The 17,794-nt window shown below is 39.7% G+C and overlaps 1 protein-coding gene and 1 long non-coding RNA gene across 3 annotated transcripts in view; one reads left to right on the forward strand and one right to left on the reverse strand.

The window, feature by feature from the left end:
- LOC136053533 (uncharacterized) overlaps positions 1 to 17,794 on the forward strand; it is a 229,227-nt gene that overhangs the window by 77,463 nt on the left and 133,970 nt on the right. The gene's annotated exons all lie outside the window — the stretch shown is intronic.
- Positions 1 to 17,794, reverse strand: part of SHB (SH2 domain containing adaptor protein B) — a 70,041-nt gene that overhangs the window by 29,414 nt on the left and 22,833 nt on the right. The window lies entirely within an intron of this gene.

Raw genomic sequence — 17,794 nt, forward strand, 5'->3', positions numbered from 1 at the left:
CCTCATGTTCAGGTGCAACTTCATGTTTCATCCAGATCACTGATGAAGATCAGAACCCCTAGGGAAACTGCCAGCTACAGTTCTCAAACAGTATGTATTCCTTTAAGTTAATATAGACTTTGTTAAAAAAATAAGCACGATAAGCTACACAGAAAGGAACAGTGCACTATGATTCTGGCTTATCTGTCTGTGGGAGATTACAAAGCCTTGTCTAGAAAAAGACAGTCACTCTGTCTACTCTTTGGGGGCATTTCTCCAATTAACCCTGTGTAGAAACAACACAGAAGAAGGTTTTCAAGCTTTGGCAACGAGTTTAATTCCATCCTGAAGACAGGTTTTCTTCTGTTTTGCCTAGAAAATGCATGTCTTTAATACAAGTCTTCAGGAACATCATTACATTAAACCATTAAGGTGAATGTTATATGTGCAAGTCAGACCACTTGTGAAGTGTACAAGAGGTGGAAGGAAGATTAGATGACCCAGGAGGAATATGGAGACAGTGTCTGACTGTGCCAAAACAAAGTTAGAAATGCTAGAGGTTACTTGGAATTTACTCCTGTGAGGTCAAGAAAAAAGTAAATCAGCACCAATGGGAAGGCTAGGAAAGACATGGGCCACAGCTAAACATGGCAGGGGCCCTAGAAAAACAAGACGAAGACTTCTCCTCAGTCTTCACTGGTTAAGACGCCAGGCCCAGAAATCTCAGACCCCTGAGAACAGAGGGAAAGGATGGACCAAGGCACCATCCTGGTGGACAACCATCAGAATCAGAATATAAGCATTTAAACTAACTAGATGTGAATAAATCTATGGGAGGTGATATGTTATACTACGAGTGCTGACTGATATCATGGCGAGAACAGTCTCTACTGTCTGCTGAGTGACTGTGGTAAACTTGAGATATTGAAGAAAGAAACTGAAAGAAAGCAAACGGCAACTCCAATCTACAAGAAGGAAGACATGGTAGGCCTATCAGTCCCACCTCAGTTCTAGGAAAGGTGTTATAGTAACAAATCTTGGAAGCCACTTCCAGACAAGTGAAAGGTGACTCCATGTACTCAGCATGGATTTACAAAACGAAAGCTGCTTAAACAGGTTGATAGCCTTTCGTAGTAAGATGAGTAGCTTGGCAGATAAGGATAAGCAGTGGCTATATGTCCTTGGCTGCATTAGGCAAAGTACTATGGTTGGACTAGATGATCTTGTAGGTCCTTTCCAACCTAATGAACCTATGAACCTACTGCCAGTAGGCACGAAGGGGTGGTATCTTCTCTCTACTAAGTGCAAGCAAGGCCATAGCTAGAGAACTATGTCCAGCTCCAGGCCATCTGGTGTAAGAAAGACAGACATACTGCAGAGTGTTCAATATCAGGCAAGAAAGATGATGATGATGGGACTGGAACACATCAACAAGAAAAGGCTGTAAGACATGAGACTGTTCATCCTGAAAAGGTAAGAAAGGATCTATTAGAAAGGATCTTCAGGTATATAAATACTTCAAGGCACAGAGTAAAGACAGAAAAACTCCTTTTGGCAGAGCCATGTGACAAGGCAAGAGGGAGAAAGCATATATCAAAATACATTAAATTTAATCTAAACAAAGTATTTTTTTTATTTCTTTTATTTTTTACTGTCAAACATGAAACAGGTGGTCTGAAGAGGCTGCAGAGATACCTACAATGGAGATACAAGAGTCCTGACTAGACATAATTGTAGGCAACCTGTTCTACTGACTCTTCTCTCAAGAAGAAAAAAATGACTCAGGGAAAAGTAGAGAGAACTTTTTAATGTATAAATGATGCACTTCATCAATTCATCAGTCACTAAGAAGACAGAATAATTGTTCCAGACTATTATAAAAATGCTGTGAAATGTCTATAAGAGGACAACACCCTTTTCACTTGAGAAAAAAAAAGCTTTGTGTATTATAAATGTATTAAAAATCTGATGAAATCTATACCACAGCCAAAGATGTAAATTAAATATAAACAAGACAGATTAGGATAATTTCGAGTTACAAATTAAAACTACATTAACACATTCCAATACAGGGAAAATCTATAAAAGGGTATTCCAAAGGGTACATTATTTGAAAAGAAACGTGCTTTCAACTCAACAGAAGTAAAACACAGTCCTTGTTTCAACTATCTTTCTAAAATGCTGCACTGAAAATAAGAATGCTGCATTAGGAAGAACACATGGTTGATACTCTCCTGAATTCTCCTGGATCAAAGACAAATAAATATCATAGTGCTTCTAAATCACTAATGTTACATGTCTGTCTGTGTTCCAGTACCATGAAGCCATCCACTACCATCCCAGGAAGTTTGCATAATTGCAAAAAGAAACCAGAATTCCACCAAGTCATATAATTTATATTCATTTTAAGTGCCAAAGACACCAACAACTACTAGCATATAAGGTTATGTGAAAACAGAAGCCCATTATCAACATTTGTTGTTTACTCAGAGAATTAGAGCATCAGTCTGCACAGAAAAGATATCTCTTAACAGAAAGCCACAGACTGCTATTTCATTCCTTGTAGACAGAAACTACAATGAAATTTTTTTTTTTTTATCATAAAGCAGAAAATTTTCCTTAGGAAAGACTAATCTCAGGAGGGAAAAGAAATGGAAGAGTATATACAGGTGTATATATAGATACACACTTTCCACTGCTTCTTATAGACTGAAGATCCATCTTTTACATAGTAGACGAGAAGTATATTTATGAAGTAATTCTACTGAAAGTTACATAAAAAAATTAAAAAAACCCCACAGTTGATACCATAACACAGGCAGAAGTAAGACACTGATAGCTCAGTGCAGACTTGACTATTCAAGAATTAACAGTCTCTATCAGTGACAGCTCTAAGTACCAAAATAATCACAGGAGTGGCAGAGACCAAAACAGTTTTAGCACACTGGTTTGGGGCCTTTAAAAAGGTCAAACAGCAAGGGCAACAAAAAAACACATTAAAAAATACAGTGAAGATTTGTACAAGCTGTTCTCAGTTCACATTTTAGTATCTTGAAATTCTGATTTATTAATTATTTGAACTATATGATACAGAAAAGTACATTTTTACAGAATTATGTTCTTTATTAATAAAGTCAGTATAAGAAAAACAACTGTTTTTAAAGAGCTAATTTTGATATCAGACTAGAAGACATCCCAGTAACTGTTACCCTCTTAAACTATCAGTAGTAACACAGTTAGGCCCCAGGAGTCTGGACTCCTTTGTAAACCAGAGAACCTGACCAACAAAATACAGAAATTGAGATGCCTAGGAGCAGAAGATTCTGTGATACATGACTGAATTAGACATTCTTCTTTCCAACTGGTGAGCATTTTCAGCAAAAATGCACATTCAGAGTAGACCTTGAGCTCCACTGGACTTATAGATAGCCTCATGGTAACCTTTCCAGCAGCAACTGTAAATCTAAAATTTTAAATCAAAAGCATTACTCACTGATGTGCAGTATTCCTGAGGTGACCTTGGAAAGAATTGGGATATGCTATCAAGAAAATATCTATGCAGACAACAAAAGTGAATTCTGAAGGCAGTACTACTTGTTTACAAAATATGAGAACCTAAGGTCTCTGTCCAAGGCGGACACAACAGAACCACCAGATTCTCCTACAGTATACAGAAGCCAATGGCTACTTCTTGCATCTCAAACTAAAGTGCCTACTAATAAGAGGAGAAAGAATTTTGCAGCAGTCAGTCTTAAAATAAGAATTTCTGACAATAATAACACAACTATTTTCCTGACCCAAGCGTGCTTGTGTCATTAGGCAGTACTAAACACAAAGCAACCTGATACACCATTTCACCACTTTGTAACATTTATCAGGATGCAACATAAAAGCAAAGCATAGGAGGCCATCTGCAACAGTTGAGTAAGGAGAAAGTTCCATGAAATAAAGCATGTGGGAAAAAATTTTTGTTTTCTTGTGTTGCAAAAGGCAGTGAGCTAAAAACTGTTGGGCAGACTGAAAAGAGATGGCAGAAAAGCATCACATTCCTGCACTGAAGTAGAAACATCTTGACTGCCTACATCCAATATGCAAAAACGAAGGCTCCTGCTCAGTAAGATTAGTAACATCCCTGCAGACCATTAGGGCTATTTAAAAAGAGGACAGAAACGGCATTAGCACACAGAATTCTGGGCTTTGGCCAAAATTCTCATACTGACCTAAACCTAGTTCTAGCCTGAAAGAGGCAAAGCAGTAAACCAGATGAGTCTCCCAATTTTTTCAACCCTACAGTTCCATGTGAGCCACTTTTTTTTTTATATATATGCTAGGACTTCACAGCATCTGAGATAACACAGATGTGAGTTTTCTTATCTTTCTGATAACAGAAAGTAATTCCTTCATGTTTTTTAAGAAAGAGACAGTGTAATTAGATACAGACACACTGACTTGTAGACTGAACAACTGCAGTACAATAAGGCTGTTCTGTCTCACTAGTATGTCAGATTACAGTGCACTGATCCGTAAATATCAGCTGTAAATACAATAGAACAGATCCTTCTCCACTTCAGCTAAAGATTTTAAGACTGATGTAGTATTTAAAATAACAGCCCAAATGGCTCCTTGGTGCTCTACTGAAGTCCTACCCTGGTATGCCAGACCTGACAATGAAGGCAGCATGCTGGAAATGGCATTGACACTCAGGGCCAGCTTCTGAACAGGTACTGACTTTTAAGCAAAGTACCATGGCTGTCATCATCCCCTGTACTTGATAAGCCTGAGAGCAGGACAAAAACATAAAGCTGTTGCAGGGACTCTGCCCAGCACTTATAGTTGCACCCATCTCCATTCAACAGTACTGAGATCCATGCAGATCAGACTGGTGGATAGAGCATTGTCTTATTCCAAAGGTAACAATACTATGCAATACTCTGTACCACAACCAACAGCTGTCAGTTGAATGAAAGCACAATGATTTTTCAAAGTCATTCATGAATGCACGTAACTTTTATCAGATACCAAGCCATGCGAAGTAAACATAGCAGTATATTAAGTTCATTTACTTAATATACATAATTAAATATTTAAACATTGTGCTGGAGCGGTATGGAACTTTCTGTAAACAGCTCTGTTCCATACAAGATATTTAAATATTTATCTCTCCCTGTCACTGAACTCAGGTCTTTTCTGGATAGCTGCTCCACTCTTCCCAAATGTCAGCATTTAAATAGCTTTAATCTCAGTGACCAAGATTTGGCTTCCTGCTCACACACATGAAGAGAGCAACTTGCCACCAACTACACAACATAAATCACAACCAACATAGAGGTAATACTGCTGTGATGCTTAGTAGATTTGCAAGACTTAAATCTTCTAAGTAACTCCAGTGGCAGGGGCCTTAGCATTGTAGCAATTACATCTGGAAATTACAGATCTTTCTGGCTTCCAGTTTTCAAGGCATACAGAAAAAAAAACCAAAAACATTTATTCACCAAAATAGTCTGAAACTTTAATTAAAAGCAAACAACAATAATTAGTTAGAGTCCAATCTTTACATCTTGTTCTTTCAGTGTAGAAACACAATGACCTATAAAGCAAGGGAACGTTAGAGTAGTTGGGGAAAAGGCTAACCTGTCTTCAGCTAGGATAGTCAGAGAGGAGTTAGGAAGAGGACATATTTTAAAATGTGGATTCAAATTTTTTATACTCAAAAGCTCCATAATACCAACTTGTTCGGTGTTTGGAGGATTGGAGGACCTGCTGTACCACACTGGTTTCTATCAACAAGCCTGGAATTAATGAAAGATCATCACACTTAAAATAATAGTACCTGAATACATAACTCAAGCCTGTTTGAATACAATAGCCACTTGTACCACTTGTATTCTCCCCCGCCACTAAAAATTGAAGTTATCAATGGGAGCAGAAAGAAACTTGAGAAGTCTCAAGCTCTCAATGAGGGTACTGATGAATATCTGATGCATTTAATCTGACATTATCTTAAAAGTATGACTGTCTCTGGCAGGTAAAGGTCACATCAGGGCCAGATCTGTGCACAGAGGGACAGATCTGTACATAGAAAGCCATGCCTGATCTGAAGTCCCTCTCTTTTCATCATAAGGGAACAGTTCTTACTGTACTGGGCTAAACTTACGTCCTCTCCACACTTCTTTTGAGTTTCCCAATGGAAAGCTACTCACCTGGCATGCAACCTCACTGGAGGTTACAGAGCTGTATGCATTGGGCATATGTTTACACTAGGCAACACATCAACCAATAACTTGCCATTTTCCCAGAGGCATCAGATCTAATGCAAAGATCATGCTGACATGAGAAGGTTTGCTCTCACTAATGTTTCCTTTCCTTCTCCATGAACAGGCCAGCAGGCCTCTTTTTTTCAAGCCTCACCATAAATATTTCTTTTCACACCTACCTCAGTAAGATCATCTGGAAACACTTCAGAGCTCATGCTGTTGAGTTCTCATCATCTCAGCAGTCTATTCACAACGTAAGCTAAAATTGACCTCTGCTCAAATTTCCTCACCTCAAAACACCAGAATGCAAACTGCTTTCTGCTGTGCTTCCAGGTCCAGCCAGATGTCTCCAGCTATTGGACAGAACAGAACATCAACAACATCCCAATACAGTAAGGGCAGTTCTACTTAAGACTACAGCAACCACCTCCCAACTATCACCATTCCAGAAAACCCTGCAGGAAAAGCTGGATATTGCAACATCTTCCCTCCTTTTCCTGTCTAAAGGCAAGCCAAGTGACTCAGAAGTGAGCCACTTTCCAGGAATGAACAGACCTTTACTGGCCAGTCTTGGTTTGAAAGATTGGCATAATCTACTGATGTGAAAAGTAATGGCTTGAAACAGCCTACACTAGGAAACCCTACTGAACTCCATGTATGACTCATTATCCGACAAAACAAAGCAACTTTTCATTCCAGCAGTTATGATAAAGAGCCTAACTGCCATCAGAGCAAGGAAGGAGGGAAGAAGTCCCTTTATGATTAAGTATCAATAAACAAGCAACAGAACAGATTCCTATCTTTCACAGAAGGTATGCATTGAAATAAAATAGCAAAACATACCCTGCCAAAGATGGCACAAAGGACATGTTTTTCTTCTGAGGGTATCCAAGGCAGTAGAGGGATACTGATTAAAAGACAAAACACCTAAGACAACTAAATCCTGGTGGACTGTAAGAACAGCAGTACTGTTTCCAAAGGACATGAAACTGCTTTTGGAGTCATATTTCTCTTACAGCAGATAAAGTGGCAGAAGTTTAATTTCTTCAGTTCTCTGAAGGCAGGAATTTATTCTCTTAAGTCCTCCTCCCAAACCTAAAATTTTCTTTTAAATGAGAAGTGATTTAATGTTATTTCTGACACTGTAAAACTCAAATTCTGCAGACTTTGTTTGTATAAGAGATACTTTGATGTAGCTTAGGCAGTTACTCATTACATATGCTCTTCTCAGAAAGACCTCATAGAGAAGAAAGGATGTTTTTTTTACATTTTTTGGAAGAGGGAATAAAAAGAAAACTATAAGTTTCTCTTCATTTACTGGTGCTTGGTCAACAGTCAGCTCTGGATGTTGCTACAGCCAGCTGCATCACAGCATTACATTTGTGTTTGTAAGATTTACTGACCTTTTCTGATCAGAACCACTGAACTGCAGGAATTAAGGATCACTGTTCCATAAAGCTAAATGGGACAATTCAAGTGGCAATAAAGCAAAACAGAGACTGCTTAAATCAAAACTCAGATTGCCATTCCATACTCAGAAACTTCAAGCCACACATGAGAGGATGCATCTCCTGTGTCAAGTAGCAATGTAAGCCCTCTTGGGAACAGAGCACTGGTATTCTCATATACACCCACTAGCACAATGATTCTCACTATTTCACGAAAAAAATGACAGTATCCTCCCCCAAAAAACAATCAGCACAAATATAACCAATTCACTGAATGAAATTTTGATACCAGTGCAGTGGCTATTTAAAAAACACTAACACAGCCCAGTATGAGGACAGAGAATGTCTCAGCAAACATGCCTATAATTTCCTGAACTTAGATCAGCTATTATACTCATGGCTGCAACTAATGCTCACGACTCCCCACCCTCTATCCCCACAGAGAGGATTTCCCCCTGTCAGAAATCACCTTGAGAGAAATGTGGAGTGGAAGGAAGATCCATTCATAATATATATGAAAGCAATGAGCTTTATTGAACTAAGATATTTTCTTGAAACTCATCAATAGAGACTTTGATGGGCAGACAGTTTACTCAAAACATAGAATGAGACTGAGCAATACACTTTTTAGTGGTTATAAATGTGGTTATAAATACCTATCTACATTTATACATTCCAGGTGATTTTGCAAGGGATCATGGAATCACAGAATGGCTTGGGTTGTAAGGGATCTTAAAGATCATCCAGTGCCAACTTTCTGCTGGGGGCTAGGGTTGCCACCTACTAGGTTAGTCTGCCCAGGGCCCCCCATCCAACCTGGCCATGAATGCTTCCAGAAATGGGGCATCCACTTCTCTGGGCAACCTATCACTACATGACTTCACAAAGTCCTTCTCTGGCTTTTCAGCTGGCTCCTTTACATACACTCTCAGGGCTCCCCACAGCCTTCCATTTTCCAAGCTGAATAGGTAGCCCAGTTCTTTCATCATTTCTTTGCAGCAGAGATGCTCCAGCCCTCTCATCATATTTGTGGCTGCCTCTGGACCCACTCCAACAGCTCCACGTCTTTCCTGTTCAGGGGGACACAGGCCTGGATGCAGTACTCCAGATGATGCCTCAAAGGGCAGAGCAGAGCAGGACAATCCCCTCCCTCTCTCTGCTGCCATCCTGTTGATGCAGCCCAGGATACTGTTGGCCTTCCAAGCTGCAGACACACACTGCTGGCTCATGTCCAGCTTTCAATCCACCAGAACTCTCAAGTCCTTCTTCACAGGGCTGCTCTCCATTCTGCACTCGGCCTGTATTTGTGCCTGGGATTGCCTGGATCCAGGTACAGAACCCTGCACTTGGATATCCACACATGAAAAAAAAAAATAATTAAATTCATGACAAAATATGTAACTTGTTCCCTGACAGCTTCCCTAGATGTAAATAACTTTAAACTTAGCCTTACTCAGGGAACTCTGTGAAAGACAGAGACCTCCTTGTGAACCTGAATGCCCAGTGATACAGAATGAGGACAAAATTGTTCACAAGAATAAAATACATGGCAGACTAAGGCAGTAACTAAGGCACTTAACTAAAACGGCTGCCATCTCTGGTTTAACAAAAGCCAGACAAGGGTTGCTCCCAGAATGATGAAGTATGTTCTCATTTTATTTTAGCCATCTGCCAACATTAGCTGTAGAGAATACGGTGTAGGGAGAATTCTTTCTGCTTAAGAACACCTGGAGTTGATTACTTCCAAAGACAGGTGGCTACACAGTCAAAAGCTACACTGAAATGTGAACTGCACTTTTTTTTCCCAACAAAATATCCTCCTTATAAACAATTGTGCTAGTTGTGATTAAAAAACAAAACTGAAAGCTCAAATACACAGCCTGAATCTTCTCAGATGACTAACATCCAATTAAAATTATGTCCTCCTTGTTAGTAATTTTTCATTAAAAAAAAAGCATTAAAACAAAAAGAAATCAAAGCTTTGGAAGTTATATCCAAACCAAGAGATCTCTCCTTCTGATGAGGATTCTAGCAATAACAAGCACTATCAGAACTCAAGTCATCCATAACCTCCTAAACTGCTTATTTTTTTCCTATTCACTGCAAGAAAAAGCCACAGTGACTGTTTGCCAGTTATTATTTCCAATCCTGAAAACTGCAAAACACATGGATCAGGCACAGAAACAGTTTTGCCCACTTTGTTTGCTTTTCCAAGGAGAATATCATCCTAGCTGCAAGTCCTTGTCCTGTCATTCAAATTGAGCTACCAGTACAATTCAAGAGTTCTGATCAGTACCCAAGGAGTTGTAATAAAAGATGACGCATCATCTGTTGGAAGTACAAGCCATCAGATACAGCTCAAAATGTTAAGGCTGTAGATTTAGTAAGCTCAATCTCCACCACAGTCGTGCATGTGCGTACAGTAACAGCCATTAATGCACACCATGAAGGAAGGGCTAGATTTGCTGTTCAGTTCTGCAGACAGTTTGACTTAGAATACTACCTCCACATGAGGTAGAATTGTTCCCATATTCCATCACAGATTTTTGTCTATTGCAATTAAAGGCCTTGAATGAAGTGGAAGACAGATGACTTGCTAGCATAGAAAAGTGAAAGGGATGTGAACACTGAAATTACTGAGAAAAAAATTTCACAGACCTCCTTGGTCTATGATTCTTCCACTCATCAAGTCAGCAAGAGATGGATGGGAAGTGCAACCAGTCCCCAGCATTTATAAGCTTCAAGTGCTTTACACAGAACTGTCCAGGCACTCTTGGTTCAATACCTTGCAGCTGTTTGCAACTTTACTGTAGTTGCTAGGCTACTCAGACAAACCATGATTAGATGATGATTTTTAGTTGAAAGCCTTCTTACAAAGAAATCTGTTAGTAATGCAGCATTGCTTTTTTCCCCTTGGGGTGACACTTGCATGCAACAGTACAGAACCTGACATGCTCTGTATGAATGTCTGTAGCTATTGACAAAACACTAAGACATACAGTCTTCCACATTATTATCCAAGAGCATTTGTACTTGCACAAATATCGAACAACAGCAAATAAATCTGGCTAGCATTCAGTAAAGCATCATTAAGAACAGACTCTATTCTTAGGAGAACCAAACTACTGTCATATAAACAACATTAATCAATTTTCGTCCCTCCTTGCAACAGAAGCACCACAAATCATAAAGAGCAACATCTGGTATTTTCCACTGAGGTCAAGTCAGAAAATGCCATATTTTAAAACACATTCCAGCCAGGATCCTGCTGCATATTACTGAGTCAACACTTTCTGATGTTTTCTCCAGTTCACTTGTTTTCCAGTATGCAAAAACTTGTGTTTGTTTCTGGGTGCTATGTTCTGCTTTTAAAGAAAGACACACAAGGATACTTAAAAGAGAGATTAGGATGAGCTGTCTGTTGATCTACTTATTCCACTATAAATCCAAGTTTTCTCAGCGGTACAGCCTAGGGAAAGGAGCAGATAGGATACACAAAAGCAATGGTAGATCTGAAAGATATTTTTCTTCCCTTCTCTTCTTCATCTCTTTTCATTTTAATTGAGACAGCAACACAGACATTTTCTTGCCTACCAGCGGCCTCCAGGACATTGGGAAAACTTAAGAGGGCTCAGCTCTGCCATCACACTTAACTGCCTTGCAGCTAGTTCTAGACAAGTGCAACACTTTGACAAACCACAGGAAGGAGAACTACCGCTATAGAGCTGCAATATCCAGTGCTTTTTCACACATCTTTCAAAGTTACCTACTTCACAGAAAATGAATGCAGAATTCAGAACAAGTCCAGAATTCCGAAAGGCAAGCCTTATTTCCCCGCAGTTTGCCTGGTTTGTTCTTAATTACAAGAGCAAGTGTTTTGCATACCTACATCCTGCTTCAAGATGCCAAGCTGTGTGCAAACTCAACTCCTTTCCAGTAATTCATGACAATGAGCAAGGCAGAACAAAAAAAAACCTCAATGCAAACTTGAATTCTTCCATGTTCTTTTTGAATACATTGATACAGCTCAAGAAATCCAGTCACATAGTAACACATCACGGTCACACACAAAGCATAAGCATACCACACCATTTACTAGCTCTTTGTGGAAGCACAACAGAAACAAATCAGCACATCAGCACAGACCAAAACCAGAAGAGGCTTAGCTGCCCCTACTAGAAAGGGCAGGCTGCTTCTGCAGAGAACAGCCTCAAATCACATCAGCAAGCATAAAGTCAACAAACAGCTGAGTTTGTATAGGAACTTAAGATCCTTCAAAAGACACCTTTCAAGAATGCTTCACAGCCAGAAACCAGAGAAAGTAAGATGCTCTTTGTTGCGCTGTCAATCTACATAAAATGCACAGAGCACAAAAGCTGAGTTTTTGACCAGTTCCTATTGCAGCTTTATTTCATGACACTGTTGTGTCATAGAAAAAGGCCGGCAAATTGATAAGGAAAGATGTTCAGCCTCTAACAAGCAGACAGAACTGTCTGAATTTTCAATCTTGATTTACTTTTAAAGATAAGAAAATCTCCTCTGTTTTGGACTAAAAAAAACCCAAGCCTAAAAAGATGCAGAAGAAACTGCAGCTATCAATTTAACAGCTGATTTCAGCAACAGATTCCATTTACTTAAGATTTCACTCATGTTTTGTGACTTTCCGAGTTCAACTGAAAAGCCAGCAGGCAAAAAAAAAAATTCTATCCAGCAAGCTAGACGAAATACTGCAGTTGAAGAGGCATCTTTCTCCTTTCAGTACTGCTTTTGTTTCACCACCTGCTGTACCACTACTTACTGTATCAACATGTTTTACTTTGAACTAGCTTACCATTTCAGTATAATGTAGTGGAAAAACAGTAATTGGAAAAAGAATATATGAAAATTATTGTGAAGTACTTCAGAGAACAGAAACCTTCACCAGTTAACAATAAATAAACAAATACAAAGGACTTCCAGTGGTACATTTTTCTTCAGCACTGTCAGCTGAGATAAGGATAGAAATTCATTTTTACTTCAAAAGTAAAAAAGTCATCTTGATGAGAATGACAGAACCCCCCACCAAAACATTTACCCAGAACAATTAACATCTCTGAAGTAAAACTTGTGATTCAAATTTTACCATTTAGTCCATTTCCAGGTTACATCTAGTCCTATGAAGATTAAAGTTTTATGAACAGAAGAAGAAAAAAAAATATTTCAGCCTTAGCTTAAACCCATTTCGCATAGAATATTTTTCTACCAAAGATAAGACAACAGAATTCTGTGCATCAGCTTAACATTCTCTGGTCTACATTAGCAGCCAGAAATTACCACAGTAATTGGTAACTTTGCAATTCTGACTCCAGTGCTGAGCTCTTGCCTTTAAAACCAATGAATGGTGTGTCAATAAGCAAGACCTGTCTTTCCAATTCCAAACCAAGACTGGGGGGGGGGGGGGGGGGAAGATTTACTTTTTAGGGAAAGGCCAAAACATGTATTTTACATTTACTCAGCTGCAGAGAATATGAAGGAGACTTCTTATTTTCAATATTTGTAAGCCAGTATGCACTACCCTAAGCAGCAAGCCAACACCATGTTAAACATTAGGGAGAATGCTTTAAATTTAAGAGAAGGAGATAGAGTTAAATATAGAGAAATGCTGCTATTCATTTTATGTACAGCTGGTTTCCACCCCGTTATTCAGCTAATTATAGCAACCACAATGCACTGCATTCCCTTCCAATTTAAGAATTTCTTGCTTTATCTCCTCACAGTCACCAGCGAGTGCAAAGTGTTCATAGTGGCCACTGATCACACATCTGCAGTGATGTAGTTTCACATCACATGTGAGATTTGCTGCTTTGCTCAGAGAGGAAGTAAAGACTTAGATCAAAGCAGCCCCAGCATTATTTCTGTCCTGCCTCAACTCACTCACATCAGGCCTAGTGGAAAAAAAAGAAATCTACTTTTGTATTGCTCTCAACTACAAAATAACAATGGGATAGTTAGGATATTTCTAACAAAGAAAGAAACAGCTTTAAATAGATTCTGAAGCACAGGAGGTATCTAACTTTAGTTCTCTTAATATTTCCAGTGTGGTCCTTTACAGGGCTAACATAAATAAAACCGTCTTGTTACTAGTCAAGTTTTGTTTGTATGCTACTGAACTTCAAACTTCACCTGATACCACTGCAAAAGAAGAGCTGAGAGAACATACACATCAAATTTCAAGAGTGAAGTTATCTTGCACTTTTTCCCACCCTGTACTTGAGGAAACAAATCTTGCTGTGCCAGAACAACCAGCATGCAGTCACTCCATTTGGCAACAGAACAATACACATGCAAGTCCTAGCGAGGAATCCACAATACTATATAAGATGGGTCAGTGATGGATTAAATTCCAATGTGGTGCCAACTTCTAGCTATGAAAAGAACAATGTTAAACCTTCAAGCAGAATCTACAACTGCAGCACAAACAAATGTAGATGCAAGAGAACAAACTCGATTTTTTTTCAAAACTACATAAACAGTAAAGCTTAATGGATAGGCATACTAACTCTTATATGCTGGCTAGAGTTATTTCTAGTATTCAAGCAAATGCAAATATAGCAAATCTTAAACTGCGGGGTCATTACAGTGCTGAAAGATCACGGGTTGGTTTATTCAGTTCAGCCACCTTGAACAGGACAGATTCTGAACATTTCATGCTATACACACTACTATATCCAGGCTAATATTTATCAAAGCAATTATCACTGTTCTTTCTTGCATTAATTGCAGCTGGAAACTTGGCGCCAGCAAACAACATGCCAGAGGCAACCTGGTAAAGGAAGAAGGATTTTACAAGACCTGACTCACCACCAATGCACTGTAGTGACTATTCAGATGAAGCTACATGTCTGAACAAAAAAAACCCAGCCTCTTTAGTTACAAGGGAAACTGACATTCAGGGCCTTCTGAAGTAGATGCAGGTTCATGGGAATGCTGTTTTCTGTACATTCCCAGCATTTCTGTGATAGCCTGAAGGAAGACAGTCCTACTGCTCCCAGCATGCCCATGGGGAGCTCTCAGTTAACACAGATGAACTTGCTCTTCCTAGGTTGTCTGTCATGCATTGGAGGTGCTGCCATGATTCACGCATGGACTTTTACTGCAGTACCTAAAAAAAAAAAAGCAATGAAGTGTACAAAGGCGTTTTCTGTTCTAGAACTGGCTGTATGCTTTCTGCAGCTAGGGAAAGACCCAAAACACAAAAACCCTGTGTGTCAGAAAAGTCAAACTTGCTCACTGTTCTTCTGATGCATAGTCAGAATGCCATGAATAGAAACAGGACAACAAATTTACAGAAAAAAGAGAGGGAGGAGGATGCTAATGCTCTGAGCCTGTGGACAAAGCAGTGAATTTTTACTTGAAATCCTCTTTAGTATTCCTGCTATTCTTGTTTAACATCAAAAGCAGCTAACTGTTGGTGCAATTTGCACATCTCTGGATGGAGACTCTGTCCTTCCCTGTCTAGAGCTGGCCTTAGTTTATGTTCACCTGCGAAGATTTACTGATGGTATAGATGTACCATCACCCAGCTTGAAGAACATGTTAAAAAACACAGGCAAGATTGTAAGATGACAACAGGCAACTGAACCAAATGCTCTACAGCATTCTTGGAAAGCCTTTCCAGATCTTTAGGTCTAGCATACACAACTGTCTCCTGTAGCTGTCAGCTATTCCTAGAGTATATACAGAAGTTGATCTAGTCAACCTGTATTGTAGACATTGCACCTGCATGGGGAAGGACACAGTCCTTTCAGATGACATGCAGAAGTCCTTCTGGAACTTAATTACAACTTCCAGTATTCAAGGGATATTGGCAGCATACTACTGTGCTGATTCAGGACTGACTCAAAAGCATGCACATTGACACTTCCACACATCTGGTGAGTCAGCATATCCTACCTACAAGATCCAACACACCCGGTTCCATGACAACTGTGCAAGTATCCTCTTACAAGAAATACACTACTGAAATTCCTACTCCCCAGTATCAAACCTCTGCTTTTAATTTTCCTGAAATAACCTTGAGTTGCCTCTGAAATTATCCCTATCTGAATCACAGAATGGCTTAGGTTGGACCTAAGCCATTAGGTTATCTTGCCCCAGTCCTCTGCTGTGGGGAGGGTTGATATGCGCTGGATCAAGCTGCCCAGTACCCCATCCAACCTGGCCTGGAATCCCTCCAAAGAAGATAGACCCGTTGTGTATTTTACCAGTTGCACTGTGATGGGCTTCTATAAAGCCTGTTCACAACATAGCATTTTCTCCACTTGGAATACAAGGCAAGTTACATCTCAGAAAAAGGTGACTATTTTCAGAAATGCCACCCATCGTAATCTTTAGCAGTCTGAAATACAAGAGGTGAGTTTTCTTCCCTGTCTACTCCATCTCCCTGGGGCAGATGCATGAGAGAGGCCAGAGCCCTAGGCAGGGACTGAAGCCCCTGGACCAGTACTAAGCAATGTCTGAAAAAGCAAAGTAAAAACAAGGAGCACATTCAAATTGCTAAGGAGAGCACAGACCTGAGGCCCTTTTAAGACCTCTAAGAAATGAGAGCACTGATGCACTTGATGCTTTCCTCAAATTCCAAACCAAGATCCATGCTCAAAGGTTTTGCTTGCTCAAATCTTCCTTCACTTCCTACTCAGGTGCAGACTAAAACCTGCTCCTGATCTGGAAAGGACAGTAGTTTTCAGCTGCCAACACACTTCTCCAAGTGTGCTTTTACACAGCCTTCCATTCTCTGATAATACTTCTTACTCTCTAGCAAAAAGAACCCCACACATTCTGGATAAATTGGTTCCCAATCAGTTTGAGAAGAACTATCCTCAGTTTTAGAGTTGTTAAAATATGCTGGTTTTTTTTATATGACAGCACTTGTCATGTCAGGCACTGAATACTCAAGAATCATACACTGGAGGTAAGAAGCTCCCTTCAAAGCCAAACAGTAAATTAAATAAACTGCATCTGCTGCCCTTTTGTCTCATTCTTGTCAATTGTCATTGTTGCCGTCATTACTTATCATACCTTAAAAGGCTGATCTAAGTACAAACTCCATCTAAGCAATGATCTAAATTACCCATACAGTGTGAGCTTTTTATGTGCTCTGTAGTCCAACAAAAAGATAGCTGTGTTGCCTTGATTTGGCATTTGGTTGGAAGTGTTGCATATGGTCTGAAGAGCTGACTAATTCCCCCGAGAAGTACAGATACCTGGAAGAGCTGAGTCACCACATGTAGTCATCAGGAGATGGAGGAAAGCCACTATCCCTTTCCAGCTCCCTACAGGGAAGCTCACATGGTGATACAAACATACAGAATCTTGATAGGGAAAAAAAGTCACCCAAATTTCTCTTCAGTTAGGTACAAGATTACTATGGAAAATAAACAGAACTCTCTATCATTTGACAACCAGTAAAGACTGATAGGAGAAGATACTCACCTGAGACTTTTAAATCTCCCCATCGCGGCCTGAGAAGAATGGATGACATCCAAAAAAACTAGATGTCTCTGGCATTACTGCACTGGCCCAGCAGGGTCTCAGTCACTCACTCCTGCTGAAATGCAGCAGCTGCAGCCACAGTTCCTCTGGGGAACTCCCTCCTAACCACGAATCATCTCCCAGGTCTGATCCAAACAACAGTACTTGCTATCTAAGCACAGTCCCCTTCACCTCTTCCTACAATGGGACTCATAATTACAGTAGAAGACAGCTCTCAACTGATGCTAAGGGAAAACTAAGCAGTGAAAGCATAGTTTTCTTTTTTTTTTAGAAAGCATAAGAAAATAGTGGAAATGTACAGTGTCTGTGGAGAGACAGTCCAGCCATTGCAAGGGAACAGAAAGGTTTTATACTGCTATTGCAGAGGGAACAGTTATTTAGCTGTCAGCCTGGAAGCAAATAAGCATCTGGGGTAGCAGCTTTACAAGGAATTCCACTCAGTGATGTTATCTTAGATCGTTTCTTCTCTTATCTTCAGGTCTTCATCTACATCTTGCTGGGATGAGGTTATTCAGGTAGTATTAGTAAGGCTAGTATCTTTTTAGCAGGTAACTTCTCTCTCTAGTCCAAACTCTACTCAGA

Source organism: Cyrtonyx montezumae, unplaced genomic scaffold (assembly GCF_038088225.1).
Source record: "Cyrtonyx montezumae isolate F1298 unplaced genomic scaffold, pur_monq_1.0 scaffold_30, whole genome shotgun sequence".
Taxonomy (NCBI): domain Eukaryota; kingdom Metazoa; phylum Chordata; class Aves; order Galliformes; family Odontophoridae; genus Cyrtonyx; species Cyrtonyx montezumae.